The following is a 19,141-nucleotide window of genomic DNA, read 5'->3' on the forward strand; positions in this document are numbered from 1 at the left end:
AACCAATAGTTACATTGTAGCTAGCTTAGGTTTATTTTTATTTTACAGGCAAGTTTGTATTTATTTTAACTAGGTAGAATAGTTACTAAATAGTTAACTATTTAATAACTACCTAGCTAAAATAAATACAAAATTGACCTGTAAAATAAAACCTAACCTGCCTTACAATAAAACCTAACCCTACAATTAAATAAATTCCCTAAAATGAATAGAATTAACTAAATTCAATACAATTAGCTAAATTACAAAAAAACAAAAAACACTAAATTACAGAAAATAAAAAACAAATTACAAGTTCTTTAAACTAATTACACCTAATCTAATAGCCCTATCAAAATAAAAAAGCCCACCCAAAATTAAAAAAAACCCTAGCCTAAACTAAAACTACCAATAGCCCTTAAAAAGGGCCTTTTGCGGGGCATTGCCACAAAGAAATCGGCTCTTTTACCTGTCAAAAAAAAATACAAACAACCCCCCAACAGTAAAACCCACCACCCACACAACCAACCCCCCAAATAAAACCCTAACCAAAAAAACCTAAGCTCCCCATTGCCCTTAAAAGGGCATTTAGCTCTATTGCAGGCCAAAGCTAAAAATAAAACCCACCCAATACACCCTTAAAAAATCCTAACACTAACCCCCGAAGATCCACTTACAGTTTTGAAGAGCCGACATCCATCCCCAACGAAGCCGGGAGAAGTCTACATCCAAGCGGCAAGATGTCCTCAGCGAAGCCGGCAGAAGTCTCCATCCAAGCCGGGAGAAGTGGTCCTCCAGACGGGCAGAAGTCTTCACCCAGACGGCATCTTCTATCTTCATCCTTCCGACGCAGAGCGCTCCATCTTCAAGACATCCAGCACGGAGCATCCTCTTCAATCGACGGCTTCTTCTACAATGAAGTTTCCTTTAAATGACATCATCCAAGATGGCGTCCCTTAGATTCCAATTGGCTGATAGAATTCTATCAGCCAATCGGAGTTAAGGTTGAAAAAAATCCTATTGGCTGATGCAATCAGCCAATAGGATTGAGCTTGCATACTATTGGCTGATTGGAACATCCAATAGATAGCAAGCTCAATCCTATTGGCTGACTGCATCAGCCAATAGGATTTTTTTCAACCTTAATTCCGATTGGCTGATAGATTTATATCAGCCAATCGGAATCTAAGGGACGCCATCTTGGATGACGCTATTTAAAGGAACCTTCATTGTAGAAGAAGCCGTCGATTGAAGAGGATGCTCCGTGCCGGATGTCTTGAAGATGGAGCCGCTCAATCAAAATTAAACTTTCATTATTCAGATAGAGCATGCCATTTTAAACAACTTTCCAATTTACTTCCATTAACTAAATGTGCAGTCTTTTTATATTTAAACTTTTTGAGTCACCAGCTCCTACTTAGCATGTGCAAGAATAAGTGTGTATGCATTTTTGAATGGCTGTCACATGGTACGTGTATGCATTTGTGATTGGCTGATGGCTGTCACATGGTACAGGGGGAGTGGAAAAAGACAACTTAAAATTGTCATAACATTTTTTTACTACTCATTTGAAGTTCAGACGAAGTGCTATTGTCTTGTTATCTTGCATTTGTTGATTATGCAAATCTACAGTGTTGACTGGTCCTTTAACAAGTATAATGTAGGTGTAGGCGATGTCGGGGACGGCAGATTAGGGGTTAATAAGTATAATGTAGGTGTAGGCAATGTTGGGGGCGGCAGATTAGGGGTTAATAAGTATAATGTAGGTGTAGGCGATGTTGGGGGTGACAGAATAGATAAAAATCCAAATAGAAAAATCGCTCATAGCCCGCAGTATGTAAAAGTTTATTAGAACATATTAAAAACAAACAAAGAGTCCTATAATGGACATTATAAAATCCAGGTTGTGATGCAGGTGCTCAAACAGCACTTGTTCATTGCTGATAGATAGATACACACAGACAGACACACATATACATACACATTTTTTTAACCCCTTAAGGGCCAAGGATGTGCCAGGAACGTCCTACAAAAAAAAAAAGAAAAAAAACACACCCTTAACGACCAAGGACGTTCCTGGCACATACTCTGGTCTTTCAAGCGGTGGAATAGATCCTGAAAGCATCCAGCCGCTTTTATGGTATTGCAGTGATGCCTCTATATTGAGGCATCATGCAATACCAATTTTTTTACAAACCGATGCAGAGGGAGACACTCTGTGGCCCTCTTCACCGGAAGTGATGGTGGCGAACAATCATCGTTGATGGGTGGGAGGCCCAAAAAGCAACGCCAAAGCCATATATGTCTGCTATTTCTGAAAAAAGGGGATCCCAGAGAAGCATTTACAAGCATTTGTGCCATAATTGCACAAGCTGTTAAATTTTCAAAATTTGTGGTTTCTCACTGAAATTATTTACAAACAGCTTGTGCAATTATGGCATAAATGGTTGTAAATGCTTTACTGGGATCCCCCTTTGTTCAGAAATAGACATATATGGCTTTGGTTTTGCTTTATGGTAATTAGTAGGCCGCTAAATGCCACTGTGCACCACTCGTGTATTATGCCCAGCAGTGAAGGGGTTAATTAGGGAGCGTGTAGGGTTATTTTTAGCTTTAGTATAGTGTAGTAAACACCCCCAAGTATTGATCTAGGTCCATTTTGGTATATTTTATGCCACCATTTCACCGCCAAATGCGATCTAATAAAAAAAAAAAAAAAAGTAAATAATTTCAGTGACAATTTTTTTTATTTCATCGCATTTGGCGGTTAAATGGTGGCATGAAATATACCAAAATGGGCCTAGAGCAATACTTGGGGGTGTTTACTACACTATACTAAAGCTAAAAATAACCCTACATACTACCTAATTAACCCCTTCACTGCTGGGCATAATACACGTGTGGTGCGCAGCAGCGTTTAGCGGCCTACTAATTACCATAAAGCAATACCAAAGCCATATATGTCTGCTATTTCTGAACAAAGGGGATCCCAGTAAAGCATTTACAACCATTTATGCCATAATTGCACAAACTGTTTGTAAATAATTTCAGTGAGAAACCTAAAGTTTGTGAAAAAGTGAACAATTTTTTTTTTTATTTGATCGCATTTGGCGGTGAAACGGTGGCATGAAATATACCAAAATTGCCCTATAACTTGCAAAAAAGCAAAGAACATGTAAACATTGGGTATTTAGCATGGGAGTTTTTTGGTGGTTGTAGATGTGTAACAGATTTTGGGGTCAAAGTTAGAAAAAGTGTGTTTTTTCCATTTTTCCTCATATTTTATACCTCATATTTTATTTAAAAAAAATATATAGTAAATTATATGATATGATGAAAATAATGGTATCTTTAGAAAGCCCATTTAATGGCGAGAAAAACGGTATACAATATGTGTGGGTACAGTAAATGAGTAAGAGGGAAATTACAGCTAAACACAAACACCGCAGAAATGGAAAAAAAGCCTTGGTCCCAGACAGTCAACAAATGGAAAAGTGCACTGGTCATGAAGGGGTTAAAGAATAGATGTTTTTGCAGTCTATTTTTTGCAGCATTTAAAAAAATGTGTTTATTTGCAAATGGATGTACGCCAATACCCCCCGTTTTGTGTAACTACTTGGTCACATTGGCTGCACTCCCAAAGATGTGTATATAAACTTTTTGGAAGGTGTGCTAAACCAAACTGTTTGTATTTAAAAATAAAAAGGGAGACTGACCATCTCCCATTGGTAAAAGCACCACACCCAAGCTCAGGTGTACTCATGACAATATAATGGAGTGTTGTATTTAAAGCCAGGGAGTCACTTTCCATTATAAATAGAAAAAACAGTAATGATTCAGCCCATTCAGACAAAGGACTGTAGTGTTAGGACCGGTCTATATTGGGACACCTTGTAAGTTGGTGACTGGCTAAGCAGAATATGGCCATATTGTGTGACTAAGATCCCGATTAGCTGTAGAGTCAGGGAAGACTAGTTTGATAATAAATCACGGTTCTCTGAAAAAGGGTGAATCTGGAAGTACCGCTACTGGCTCCAGAGTCGGTCTACGTTGCACAAAGAAGGCTTGAAGAGACACCTGGAGCAGTCAGACTCAGGACTCTTGTTTTCTCCTGGGAGGAACACCACAGAGACAAGTATTCAGAAGTGAACAGCACAGCTGTCCCTGTTGACACACTAACCAGGAGGATTCGAGGTAGAAAGGATTTGGACTGTGTGTTTGTACACAGAGGTCGTGTTGCTGTGTGCCTACCTATCGATGTGCTTCTCACATACCTCATATCCTTTGAGGTTAAAGAGTAAGTATTTTTTAAACGTGTGCAATTAAAATGTTTTAATACTACGCTTAGATCAGTCCTTTGCGCTTCTGTTCTTTTTTGTTTTTTTCTGAGCACCACCTCTTCCTACCGGTGTGTCATTAAAGGAGCTGCAGTGTAGGCTATACTTTATAACGAGATATCTGTGAATCGCATATATACTTTTATGTATTCAACATTTGTAGGATTGTGCATATAACAGAAGCATATCTTACCATATTAAGATACATTGGTTGTAGTGATGCACCGAAATGGAAATTCTGGACCGAAACCGAATCCGAAAATCCAGGATGCACTTGGCCGAAAACCGAAACGGATACCGAAAATGTATTTTTTCAAATTAATTTTTTTTAGGTTTTTTTTTTGCATAATTAGAGCCAATAAAAAAATCCCACACTTTTATTGAAAGTAACACACTAAAATTGGACAAAAATATCTTAAAACAATAATATGCTACACAATAATTTTACCAAGAAAAAAAAAAACAGACAAACAATAATGCCATTTTCGGCCAAAATGTTTCTGCGACCAAAATTTTGGTGCATCCCTACTTAAAACAATTATAAATATCAATATACTGTATTATTCTTCATTTAGTTCTATGTAACAGAATCATATTTAACAGTTTTTTTTTACTAATTATCCAAATAAAGTATAGTCCTAGAAAACTCATTATATGCAGAACAGAAAGTCAAGTAATAAACTTAAGGCTAGCATCAATTTGAAACATGCTACACAATTTTACCGAAAATAACAGGCTAAAAAACCGAAATAGCCAAAAATGCCATTTCTGCAGCCGAAATTTCGGTGCATCCCTAATTGGTTGTATTAAATTTATATTGTTGAATTTATACTGTTATTACTATTATTTTTGGCACATTATTTTTTATAGTAGCAAACCTTGGGGTTTTGCATCTGTCTAGTGTGCTTAATGCAATGTCAATTCATTTTTATTAATTGATATTTAGTTCAAAGTACAGCCTTCTCTTTTTTTGTTTAACATTTATTTATTATCCAACAATGTACAACAACAGAAGTTGGGCAAAATGAATACATCAACACATCTCACAGGGAGAGAGAAAAAAAAAGTGGGGTGGGGGGGGGGGGGTTGAGGGGAGAAACCCCAGTACCTCCCTCTCCCCCCCTCCGACACTCAATAAATGGGAACTGAAACAAGTTCTAAACGCAAACTATTATAATGTGTAGCCAAAAAAGTTTCTATAAGCATCAGTAGAACCCAGGGGAGCTAATATTCGCTTCTGTATAGAGAGTGGGTATAGATTAGTTATAGGTCTCCAATTTCTAACAAATACCTTGGCCCTGTCTTTAAACTAGAATATTGTATTATGTGATTCAAACACAAGTTGTTGAAGCAACATGTAACGGAAGTGAGAGAATCTGGGAGGGAATACATCTTTCCATTTTTTCAATATCAGAATTCTATTTGCTAAAATTATCGTATTTAGTATCCTGATATTTTTAGGTTTAACCCGAACTAAATTTGGATGTATAAAAAAAGATTAAATGGTAAGCTTGTATTTAAAAACGGTCATGGAACTGCCGATTATACCAGTGGTTAGCTTTGCCCCACAGTTGGTTTATTTTGGGGCAATAGAAAACCATATGTAAAATATCTGCATTTAATAAATGACATTTTGGGCACCATTGTTGTATTGAGGAAGAAAATTTAGACATTTTGAGGGGAGTTAGATATGAATTGTGTAAGTTTAATCTGATTCTTTCCATGCAATTGACACATTCAATTTCTCCAATGCAGAAAAACTGTAAGAGATATTAGCTAATTCATATCGGGGAAAGTATTGACACCAAAGAGAGACCAAGTTTTGGGAAGAGATTAGGCCCTGTTTTGCAAGCATTATATTGTATAAGAGAGAAATTGTAAATTTGCCAGCTGCAGCTTTTTTAATGCACTCATTGATATCGGACCACCGCAGATCAATACCCCGATCTTGCGAGTTAATAAAGTGCCGAGTTTGAAAATATGCAATAGACTATGTCTCGGTAGTCCAAATGAATTCATTAGATCGTTGAAAGAAAGCATCTGTCCTGAAGTAGTAATAAATTGATACATATACTTAAAGGGACAGTCAAGTCCCAAAAAAACAAAACTTTCATGATTCAGATAGGGCATGTAAATTTAAACAACTTCCAAATTTACTTCTATCACCTATTTTGATTTGTTCTCTTGGTATTCTTATTTGAAAGCTAAAGCTAGGAGGTTCATATGCTAATTTCTTAGACCTTGAAGACTGCCTCTAATCTGAATGCATTTTGACCACTAGAGGGCATTAAGTTCATGTGTTTCATATAGATTACATTGAGCTCATTCATGCACGTGAAGTGACCTAGGAGTGAGGGCTGATTGGCTAAAATGCAAGTCGGTCAAAAGAACTGAAATAAGGGGGCATGCTGCAGAGGGTTAGATACAAGGTAATTGCAGAGGTAAAATGTGTATTATAACTGTGTTGGTTATCCAAAACTAGGGAATGGGTAATAAAGGGATTATCTTTCTTTTTAAACAACAAAAATTCTGGTGTTGACTGTCCCTTTAAAGGGATACTAACCTCTCATTTTTTTCTTTCATGATTCAGATAGAGCATGCAATTTTAAGCAACTTTCTAATTTACTCCTATTATCAATTTTTCTTTGTTCTCATGTTATCTTGATTTGAAAAAGCAGTAATAAAAGGTTAGGAGCCGGCCCATTTTTTAGTTCAGCACCTTGGTAGAGCTGCTGATTGGTTTGCTACATTTAGCCACAAATCAGCAAGTGCTACCCATGTTCTGAACAAAAAATGGTCTGGCTCTAAAGCTTACAGTATTGCTTTTTCAAATCAAGATAGCATGAGAACAAAGAAAAATTGATAATAGGAGTAAATTAGAAAGGTGCTTAAAATCTCATGCTCTATCTGAATCATGAAATAAAAAAATTGGGTTTAGTATCCCTTTAAGGCCATTTTGAGCCCATATACGATATATTTGATCATTAGTTCCTGGAATAAACTCTGGGTTGCCTTGAATTGGTAGAAAAGCTGAGAATCTATAATCTATATCACACATACTACAGATTTTTTGCCATGCTATGATTATATTTTTGAAGGATATATAGATTACAGATATTTGATGGAAGTTTTTTTATTGGACAATGCAAGATTGCTTTTAAAGAAAAAGGGGCTATAAATATACTCTCTATCTCCACAGACAAAACTTTAAGGCCTTCTCCTTGTGAATAATTAGAAATGGATGTCTCAAAACTCTACACCATAAAATTTAGAGATTCTGATGGAAAAGTGGACCTTGAGACAACAGGTCTTGTTTTAGAGGAAGAAGTCATGGAGAGAAAGAGGACATCTGCACTACATCCGCATACGAAGTCCTGTGGGGCCAGGCTGGAGAAACTAATATTACTGACTTTGACTCCTGTTTGATCTGAGTAATGACTCTTGGAAACAGGTATGCTAGACGAAACTCCCATGGACATACTAAGGCGTCTATAATGTGAGCCTTTGGATCTTTTGATCTTGCACAATAGCTTGGAAGAATGCAATTTAAAAAAAGGACCACTCAATGCAGTAGAATTACATAATTCTCAAGCAGATAAACAAAAACAAGGCAACAACACCTACTATAAATTTCAAATAAGAAGTCGTTTTTTTCTGACAAATTATTTTTTTCGCACATTTTCCGGCCCACTGTATCTTGTGACAGACATCTGCCAATCACAGACTAGTATACGTAAACCCTGTGAGCTGGTGCACATGCCGAGTAGGATCTTGTTCCACAGAAAGTGTGTATATATAAAGACTGCAAAATTTAATAATGGAAGTAAATTGGAAAGTGTCTTAAAAATGCATGCTCTCTCTATTTTGACTTGAGTGTCCCTTTAAGTGAGAGGCCATCAGATATATGCCCTGTAAGCCCCATTTGATCACTGAGCAATCAAAAAAAGTCCTAATGGAGAGACCACTCTCTTGGATGGACCGATTGACTGCTGAGATGATCCACCTCCGAGTTGTTCACACCTGGTTGGTGAAATTACAAAAAGGGAGCAATTATTCCTCTCTGCCAAAGACAGTTTTAGACACCACCTGCATGGCCAGTAGACTACGGTTAAACACAGGATTATTTATTTAGACCACCACCAAGATGCTATCCTGACTGGAAATGGATAAACTTTTCCTCCTTCAATAGGTTAAAGAGCCAGAAGATCACTCAAAGTTCCAGAATGTTAATTGGTAACCTTTCCTCTAGAGCAGGGGTGCACAATAGGTAGATCGGGATCTACCAGTAGATACCGAAGGCGCTGCTGGTAGATAGCGGCCGATGTTATCAAAATCATGTGGTCAACTTACGCGATCACAACACTGGGGCGTGAGTAGAGTATGGTACCACTTTGTCTACAAGTATATACAAATTGTCACCAGCACTCTTAAATTATATAAACGTATATCTTTATTAAATATCCATAAAAACAAGCAACATTTCGGGGATTACCCCCTTAGTCATACTGTCATCTGCTTTATCTACCATAGTGTGTAAAGGGGCAGGTCATTAAACAGTCTGATGGTCGGACACGAAAAGTGCTACAGGATTGGATCTTGAGGGACATAGATTTCAACCAATCAATGTAGATGAATTTTGAACGACAACACAATTGGCCTATCAAAAGCATGGTTGAGTGAGTACTCTCCCAATGGATATGAAGGTATAGTATAGTTAGGAGGGAAAGCGTCAATAGATGGTCTGCATGTTGCAACCTTAAAAGGGATATGAAACATTTTATTTTTTTCATGATTCAGATATACAGGTGAAACTCGAAAAATTAGAATAATTGTGCAAAAGTTCATTTATTTCACTAATGCAACTTAAAAGGTGAAACTAATATATGAGATACTCATTACATGCAAAGCAAGATAATTCAAGCCGCTATTTGTCATAATTGTGATGATTATGGCTTACAGCTCATGAAAACCGCAAATCCACAATCTCATAAAATTAGAATATTGTTAAAAAGGTGCAATATTCTAGGCTCAAAGTGTCCCACTCTAATCAGCTAATTAAGCCATAACACCTGCAAAGGGTTCCTGAGCCTTTAAATGGTCTCTCAGTCTGGTTCAGTAGGAATCAAAATCATGGGAAAGACTGCTGACCTGACAGTTGTGCAGAAAACCATCATTGACACCCTCCATAAGGAGGGAAAGCCTCAAAAAAGGTAATTGCAAAAGAAGTTGGATGTTCCCAAAGTGCTGTATCAAAGCACATTAATAGAAAGTTATGTGGAAGGGAAAGTGTGGAAGAAAAAGGTGCACAAGCAGCAGGGATTACCGAAGCCTGGAGAGGATTGTCAGGAAAAGGCCATTCAAAAGTGTTGGGGACTTTCACAAGGAGTGGACTGAGGCTGGAGTCAGTGCATCAAGAGCCACCACACACAGACGGATCCTGGACATGGGCTTCAAATGTCGTATTCCTCTTGTCAGGCCACTCCTGGACAACAATGTCAGAAGCGTCTTATCTGGGCTAAAGAAAAACAGACCTGGTCAGTTGCTCAAAGGTCCAAAGTCCTCTTTTCTGAGGAGAGCAAATTTTGCATCTCATTTGGAAACCAAGGACCCAGAGTATGGAGGAAGAATGGAGAGGCACACACTGCAAGATGATTTAAGTCCAGTGTGAAGTTGATTTGGGGAGCCATGTCATCTGCTGGTGTTGGTCCACTGTGCTTCATTAAGTCCAGGGTCAACGCAGCCATCTACCAGGAGATTTTGGAGCACTTCATGCTTCCTTCCGCAGACGAGCTCTATGGGGATGCGGACTTCATTTTCCAGCAGGACTTGGCACCTGCCCACAATGCCAAAAAGCACAAAAACCTGGTTCAATGACCGTGGCATTACTGTGCTTGATTAGCCAGCAAACTCGGCTGACCTGAACCCCATAGAGAATCTATGGGGCATTGCCAAGAGAAAGATGAGACATGAGACCAAACAATGCAGAAGAGCTGAAGGCCGCTATTGAAGCATCATAGTCTTCCATAACACTTCAGCAGTGCCACAGGCACTGCTGCAAAAGGGGCCCAAACCAAGTACTGAGTACATACAGTATGCATGCTTATAACTTTTCAGAGGTCCGATATTGTTCTATGTACAATCCTTGTTTTATTGATTGCATGTAATATTCTAATTGTGGATTTGGGGTTTTCATGAGCTGTAAGCTATAATCATCACAATTATGACGAATCACGGCTTGAACTATCTTGCTTTGCATGTAATGAGTCGCTCTCATATTAGTTTCACCTTTTAAGTTGCATTAGTGAAATAAATGAACTTTTGCACAATATTCTAATTTTTTACTCCTATTATCAATTTTTCTTCATGCTCTTGGTATCTTTATTTGAAAAAGCAGGAATGTACGCTTAGGAGCCGGCCCATTTTTAGTGGGTAGATCTCGTTGAGCTGGTCAATTTAAAAGTAGATCCCAAAACAAAAAAAAGTGTGGGCACGCCTGCTCTAGAGGATACCAAACTCCTTGCACTCTGAGAAGCCCAGACCGCCCCCTAGTCTAAAAGACTTGATTCCTTCTGCAAAATAGACTAAGACTGAGACAGGCTGTGTCCTCAAGAAATAGATTGTCTGATGGAGAATTCAAAGCAATCTGTTGATCCAAATGTAGATAATTCTTTGACCACTGAGGTAGCATAGCCAATTAAAAGGGTCTCAAGTGAAGAGGGGCAAAAGGGGCTGTGTGTCTGAAGTAGCTACCATAAGACCCACCACCTCCATGCACTGAGCTACCATTGGAATGTAGTCCTTTATAGTGAGACACGCCCTCTGAATCTATATTGCAACGTTCCGTCAGGAAACAGATGCATAATGATTAAGTCCATTCTATAAATGCTACCCTTATAGCAAGATATAAAGGAGCTTTGAAAGAAGACAGAAGCTTGTAAATATGAACAATAGCTAGTGACAGGAAATAAGCTTGCACTTGTATGTAATCTAAATATGGAGCAACTGAAAATGTCCTGAATTCTGTTCTACAGGAAGATTGTATGCAATCACAGAGTGGCAAACTGGCAGATATACAAACCTCAGGAACTAAAAGTAATCCCTGTTATAGGGATGTAAAGATAAGAATCCTTGATCTATAATAGCCATAAACTGATCCTTTGGATTAAGGGTAAAAACAGTGAGGAATGTTCCCATTATACAAGTGGGAACTCCGACTAATATGTTTAGGGATGTTAAAGGGACATAAAACAAGTTGGGATAGAGACAAAATATAATATGTACTTTAATTACTTTACCTGCAAATTTAAACTGCAGTGCCTCACCATTATCCCTTTCTTTTAAGTTTCTAAATTGTACAGCTCTAATTCTCCCCACACAATTCCTTTAATGGCCATTTCTATATCCACCTTTGCTTTGGTAGAATACAAGACTTTAACACTCATCTGCTGGAGCATGCCTAGAAGCAAATAAGATGCTGTGAACTCAGTTGAAATAAAAATGCCTGTGTTTCTGATGCTATGCACTGATAAGGAGGGGTGGATCAGACTCCTCCAGACAGCATTGCTACATTACTAATTTAGTTTATTTTTATGAAAATTTTAAAATACTTGCCAGCAATTTGTAAACAATTTTTATGCAAACTATTTTTACTTAAATTAGCCCTTTTAGGATATGCATAGATCTCAACATGTTTTATGGCACGTTAAATCCAGGACAGGACTGTAAATCCCTTTGAACAATAAACAGATTGGGGTAAAAACGCTTGACCCTGAGGTTACGCAGGTACTGGAATTAATTATTCTCCTATACTCTAGATCCTTTTATAAAGGATTTCTACTGATAGTGAATATATTCATGATCAATATTTAGTATCGGCATGATAAAACCTTTGTGCATTGATATAAATTACTCAAAACATGGGTATAAAATAGATACCAATAGATTTTCTCTAAAGGATCTCCACTGTTCTAAAATATCGATAAATCCTGCACAACTGAATTTGGAATTAAACATGCAGAGTACAATGCATTAAAAAAGGTATATACCTAGGAGGGGCATATACTATAGAATAGTGTACACTAATAACATATGTCTTACATATCTACAGAGACAGAAAGTGCTGCCTATGTAAAATCATTATGTGTGCTGCTGAACACGCAACAAACAAAAACAGCTTCTAGCTATTTGCATATCATAATAGTTTACATAACATACATAAGGTACATTACTGCAAACAATATTCCAAAGAGCATACAATGTACAGCAGTATATAAAATGCAGACTGGCATAAAAAAACTGTTTACATCCCCATGCAATGATGAGAATACAGTTCTGTATTGACTTATAAATAAGTATTAATAGCTCAGATAGCTATAATAAATAAAAAAGGCACCATATATCATGTTCAGTAAAAAAAAAAAATTGCACATAGAAAATTAGGTACACTGTAGATCACAAAAGAATGTGCTGTGGAGTACAGCTGCCTAAAGCTCCTTGAAAACACCTGTCTAGAGGATGTTATCAAATCTGAACCCTTAGGTTATCAGCATAAGAATTATTTTGCACATTTACCTAAGGAGAGTTAAATCCTAAGATTTACGTTTACTTAGTTTGGAGACATCCGCTAAACCAGAGCTTTCCAAACTTTTCATGTTGGTGACACGCTTTGTAGACTTACATCATTTCGCGACACGGTAATTCAGTTGTACTAGCAAACAGGAGGTTAAACTAACTTATTTTAAAAGATACGGACACATACATAAATTATATAATAACAAAATGCATTTACAAGTAACAGTATGTATGTGCAAGAATTAAAAAAAGTTTAATATCACCAATAGCTACTTACTATTTTAATGGGATGTATGAGGTTGATGGGATGAACACAGTTTCGGAATATTTGGTGTAATATTAGATAAAGACACTCGCATTGCATCATCAAGCATTTTTAAGCTTCCACTTCCTATCCATATAACAAGAGCAGGAGCAGCAATGCACTACTGGGAGCTAGCTGCAAAAAATCCCACTGACTTCTGCTCAGCGTTTAAGCTGCCACCCTCAGAGCTCTGTGAGTCCGACTGACTACTGCCTGTGCTGCAAACACACTGCTATCCCACTCACTGGCTACACATGCAGTCACGAGCCTACACGTGCAGTCACAAGCCGATTAAGCAGACTACACGTGCAGTCAGGAGCCAATGTGCCGCCAAATCCGCCAATGGTAATAGTTTCAGTTCCCACTGAGCTGTGCCAATTGGTTAAGATGATCTGTGACCCACTAGGTATCAATCACGTGTCAACCATGTGATATGCGTAGCAGGCAGGTGGAAAGTCAGAAACCAAAAAACTATTAAAAAAAAAATATTTTTTTTTTAAATTTGTGCTGAAGCAGGGACACACCTACACACTGCTGCCGACACACAGTTTGGAAAGCACTGCGCTAAACAGTCACTATTTTGTTCAGGTTATTTTTAGCTTCAGGAGTTAACAGTTTCACCGAGTGACAAGAAAAAGAACCAAAAATTTCCCTCTGGGAAGTGGACAGTTGCACTTACTTGTAAGTCTCACAGATTTGATTGACCTGGCATACTGGAACATATTTGTAAAATAAACATATACATGTAGAAAGAATAGATACAGAAAAAATAGGTAGAGAGCCCTCTACATTATACTTAGACTCCCACAAGACACCTATATTTAATACTTAGTGTATGTAATACTACAGCCCCTATTAACACTGACCTGCCCCTAAGTACCCCCTGGCAGCTCTTGTATGGGTACTCCCCCCCCCCTCCCAGGGTCTAGAAGGCACTGAGAAGGTACTGTGATTCCAACAACACTGCAGAAGCAAAATATTTACTGGAGAAGCTCCTGACATAGCAATGAGCCCTGGAACAGGGGAGGGCGGGGCGACCGCCTGGAGAAAAGCCAGTGCTGCAGGAAACAGTTTAACGCTACTTTTAGTTCCCTCAGTTAAATAATGTGCACCATGTATCTTATACATAAAATCCTAATAAAAGTATGATCCCCTGCCTAACCAGAGACTCTTCTACTGAAAAACTAATTCCACTAAGCAGATAGTGGATATTCTTAAAGGGCGATAAAGCTATTTTCAACTAATTGCCCCAATAGCGTTTAGAAATGGATTAATTTTCATAGCTAACTTACATGACGCAAAATAAAAAAGGAGAAAATATTGCAAAGCTGTTTAAAATTTTTATATATATATATATATATATATATATATATATATATATATATTTCTCTAACTAAACATTTCATATAAAAAAAATCAAGAGGCGCTTAATGTCCCTTTAAGGGTGGTCATGTTGAGCTGTAGAGACTAGTGGGACAGGGATGTAAAAATGGAGTTGGGTTGCAAGAGATGCTGAAGTTAGGGCTTACTATGATGAAAATGTTTCAGCCAGCGTTTACAGCAGTAGGCATGTTGGTTACGGTTTATTCAGGTGGGTGGATCTGTATGTTAAAGCATTAGTAATTTCATAACATAGATACTAAATTGTAGCAGTTTATGCTTGATCTATCTATATACACTAAGTTTTACCCTTCCGGGTGGTGTAAGCATTTTATACCAGTTCATGGCTTGTTTGATTAAAAATAGGTTTACAAAAGGCATAGCTACAAGAAACAAAAAAAACTTTAAATAGAGTATGTAATTTTTAACAACTTGCCAATTTACTTTTATTACCAATTTTGCTTTGTTCTCTTAGTATTCTTAGTTGAAAGCTAAACCTAGGAGGTTCATATGCTAATTTCTTAGATCTTGGGGGCCGCCTCTAATCTGAATTCATTTTGACAGTTTTTCACCATTAGAGGGCATTAGTTCATGTGTTTCATATAGATACCATTGAGCTCACGCACATGAAGTTACCCAGGAGTGAGCACAGTTTGGCTACAATGCAAGTCTGTCAAAAGAACTGAAATAGGGGGCCAGTTTGCAGAGGTATAGATAGAAGGTAATTACAGAGGTAAAAGGTGTATTATAATAATTGTGTTGGTTATGCAAAACTGGAGAATGGGTAATAAAGGGATTATTGTTTTAAACCACAAAAAATCTGGTGTTGACTGTCCCTTTAGCCACCACAAAGGGGGTAACACTTGGAAGCTGCAAAGAACTTCTGATCCCAAGTGGAAACTGCCAGTGAGCCAATCAACAGCAACAATAACATAACTGGATCATATGACGACCACTACTGAATGTCTCACCAGCTGTTTCCGCACCAAGCTGAAAGGGTCACTAGTGCTAAAATTATATGCATTAATAAATAAGGACATAATGGTTCCACTATAATAAGCTTTTAAATGGTTTTATAACATTTAGTTAGCTTGCAGATCTGTCGTTATGTACTGAATACATTTCCGATTCATAATTTAAATATTGATTTTATAGGAACATGAGAGCAAAAATGACATGTTATTTGTTAGAGCATGTAATTTTTAGCACTAGCAACAATGCAATTCTATGTGTTTAAGCCCTGAAAAGGGGTATAACACAAAATTAAAGTAAGGCTCAGTAGAAGTAAAGGACTGCTGGTCCTAAGCGAATACAGCCAGAAAGCCAATTGGCAGCAAATAAACTGAGTGTTGCAGGGTCACTAGTGCTAAAATTGAACGCTCTAACAATTAGGGCATGTAATTTTTGTATTATAAATGTCCCATTGTTTTATGGTAAAATTATTGTATAAAAATGTATTTTTTCCTTTAGACATAATACAGATTTCAAAGTGACCACCTTCATAAGAAAATGCAGAAGCAGTGCACGTCTAGAAATATCAATATACTTTATTAAACCATATGTAAATATGCAAAAGTATATACATGATGTTTGCCACTTTTAATGACACACACTGGTCTGGAAGTTGAGATTTAAACTAACTAGAATAAGTTAATAATGCAGCACTGCCACACTCTAAAATAAATAAATTATTATTATTATTATTATACCTTATTTATAAAGCGCCAACATATTCTGCAGCGCTGTCCATGGGTACAATTCATTTAAATAAAACAATGTTATAAAACTTGTAAGAGACAAGACAAAATTTTACAAACACAGAGGACCCTATTCCTGTGGGAATTTAAAATCTAGAAGATAGATATTTAGATATATTAGACTTTGTGTACCAAAAATTAATACACATGGCAGCCTTATATTCAATAACATAATAACCCACAGTTTATGAATAGCTACATGTATTGCTCAAATTAGGAAAAATATAGTATGCCATGTACCTGCAGCAAAAAAAAATCCTTTACAAATTGTTAAATTGAAAATCTATACATTATAATTTGGTATATAAAGAATAAGAAATATATAAAAAAAAAAAAAAAGAAAGAAAAAAAAAAAAAAAAAAGACAGTCTTACAAACTGCTGCAACATTTCTATAATCAACAAGCATAGCTGCAAAGTGCATATTTTTCTTTCACAGCTTAAAGGGACACTGAACCCAATTTTGAAATGCAAGAATGTAAGTTTAGATGCTGACCCATTTTTGGTGAAGAAATTGGGTTGTTCTTCCATGGTTCTGAACAAAAAAAATAGCTTAGATGCCTTCTTTTTCAAATAAAGAAAGCAAGAGAACAAAGAAATTGATAATAGGAGTATATTAGAAAGTTTCTTAAAATTGCATGCTCTATCTGAATTACAAAAGAAAAAAATTGGGCTCAGTGTCCATTTAAAGCATGTGATATTTAACAACTTTCTAATTTACTTCTATTATCAACTTGTCTTTGTTCTCTTGGTATCTTTTGTTGAAAATCAGACATATGCTTAGGAACCAGCTCATTTCTGGAGTTCTACATGGCAGCAGTTTTGCAAGAATGTTTTTTTTTTTCGCCAAGAGTACCTATTCCCTGCCATGTAGTGCTGCGGATGCCAACGTAGGTATCTTCAACACAGTGTATCATGGGAACTAAGCAAATTTTGTAATAGAAGAAAATAGTAAACAGTCTCAAAATGGTATGCTCTGTCCGAATCACAAAAGAAAAATGTTGAGTTTAATATCCCTTTAACTCCACACAGAGCAAAAGCAAAGCAAGCACCATCCTATGATCACTGACAGTGATTATTTTACTAACTGCTGCTGTCAAGCGCATCTCACATACGCCCTCACACAAACCTTCCCCCATGTACAAAAATTAATCAGAACCATTTTCAGATACATGAACAGGAATGATTTCTATAAAGCATCTTCCTACACATTGCAGAATATAAACATATACATTTCTGGCTGTGCAACATGCTGCCAACTTATAAACAGGATTGCAGATTACGCCAGGATCCCACACCCACCAGCAACACTGCTTCATAGCCCTACCACACACACACATTTGCCAAAGCACCCACGTTACATCAATCATAAATCTACATATCCACAACACTGTTGCAGGGTCCTGAAATTATGATACAATAATTATCAACCTAGTTGACCAGTGTATCAAAATACAAGACAAAAGTCAACAAAAAGTAGCAGCCAGTAAAAAAAAAACAATATTTTGTATATAATGAACAAAACTGTTAATATTTATTTTTTCTATATGTGTTACATTACATGATACATAAGTGTGTAGCTTTAAAACCTTGGCATTAATAAAGTAAGAAACAAAAAACTTTAGACATTAAGGAAAGACTGTCAGCCTTTTTACATAAGTCAATACAAGAGACCTCAGTGTGACCTTTTCAATGGTCAAATATCAAAGCAAAACCATTAGGAAAACTATGCTACAATAAAGTGATGACATGCCACCAGCTCAATTAAATGGGTTTAACGGTGACGCTGGTTGCAGTCAATTGGTGTCTATAAATTCAACTAAATATATCATTTATACCTAACTTACTCCATCTCATTCCCAGCGGTTTAACAAAACCATTTTACAAGAATGTAGTACAAATCCAATGATGCATCTGATGCTCCAGGATTAGTATGGGAATAGGGCCTCTGCATTTCTATGGGGTGTGCACAGATGCATAATCATGTGTCACATATAGATACTGCAACTAACGTACAGCAGAACAGGTCAGTAGTTTACAAATAAGGCTATGGTAGAGAAGATGTTTGCTCAATGCACCGCAAGGATTCGCATATATTTCATTTTCATAAAAAAAAAAAAAAAACATACAATCTAAGGCCTCTTACCGTAGATTGTAAGGAAAATCCTTGGAGAATGCGGCTTCTGTGACTAAGTGATACGACCCAAACCCCACCGTGTTTCTAGATGATGTTTATTATGGCTTCTCCCCACCCTCTTTGAAAAAATATGTCCGTATGTCTTCCCCTGTGATATTGTATGAGGAGTGTATCCCTATGCGCACGGACGTCCCCGCAGCGCCTCCCTTGTCACCTCCCTACCGCCAAGCCCCGCCTAGATGTGACCCCGAGCAGTAAGGGTGCAGTGCCACGCCTTTCCTCTGGGTTCGGGATGTAAATACAAGCTCATGGTTCAGTGCGTCTGACAGCTTGCTCAATGTCGCCCTCTTTGCTCATCTTTTGGAATCATTTTTACATCCCCCACCCACTCTCGCAGTAATCGACTCACCGCCCTGGCTGAGGAAACTAGATGATGAACTTCCTGAAGGCAAAACCAAGAATGCGGATTGGTCATCAGCGACTGAGATGGGATTATGGCGCGCGCTGGTTGGTTGGTTTTAGAAGGCGGGAAAGGGAGGAATGTGACGCAATTTAAAAGGCGTAATTATAATGAGTAGAAATGGTGTGAGTCGGGTTATTCTAAGGCGCAGCTGCTTAGGAAGTTTGGGTTTACGCTAAACTGGTTTACAAAACTTTACAGTACAGAATATCTGAAAG

The 19,141-nt window shown here is 37.4% G+C and overlaps 1 protein-coding gene across 1 annotated transcript in view; it reads right to left on the reverse strand.

The window, feature by feature from the left end:
* The window catches only part of ADD1 (adducin 1), a 648,507-nt gene extending 629,653 nt beyond the window's left edge, over positions 1–18,854 (reverse strand). The window contains exon 1 of the mRNA XM_053700307.1: positions 18,473–18,854. The gene's annotated coding sequence lies outside the window, so the exon portion shown is untranslated. The remainder of the gene's footprint in view (positions 1–18,472) is intronic.
* Positions 18,855–19,141: the final 287 nt, after the last annotated feature.

This window comes from Bombina bombina, chromosome 2 (assembly GCF_027579735.1).
Source record: "Bombina bombina isolate aBomBom1 chromosome 2, aBomBom1.pri, whole genome shotgun sequence".
NCBI classification, from domain to species: domain Eukaryota; kingdom Metazoa; phylum Chordata; class Amphibia; order Anura; family Bombinatoridae; genus Bombina; species Bombina bombina.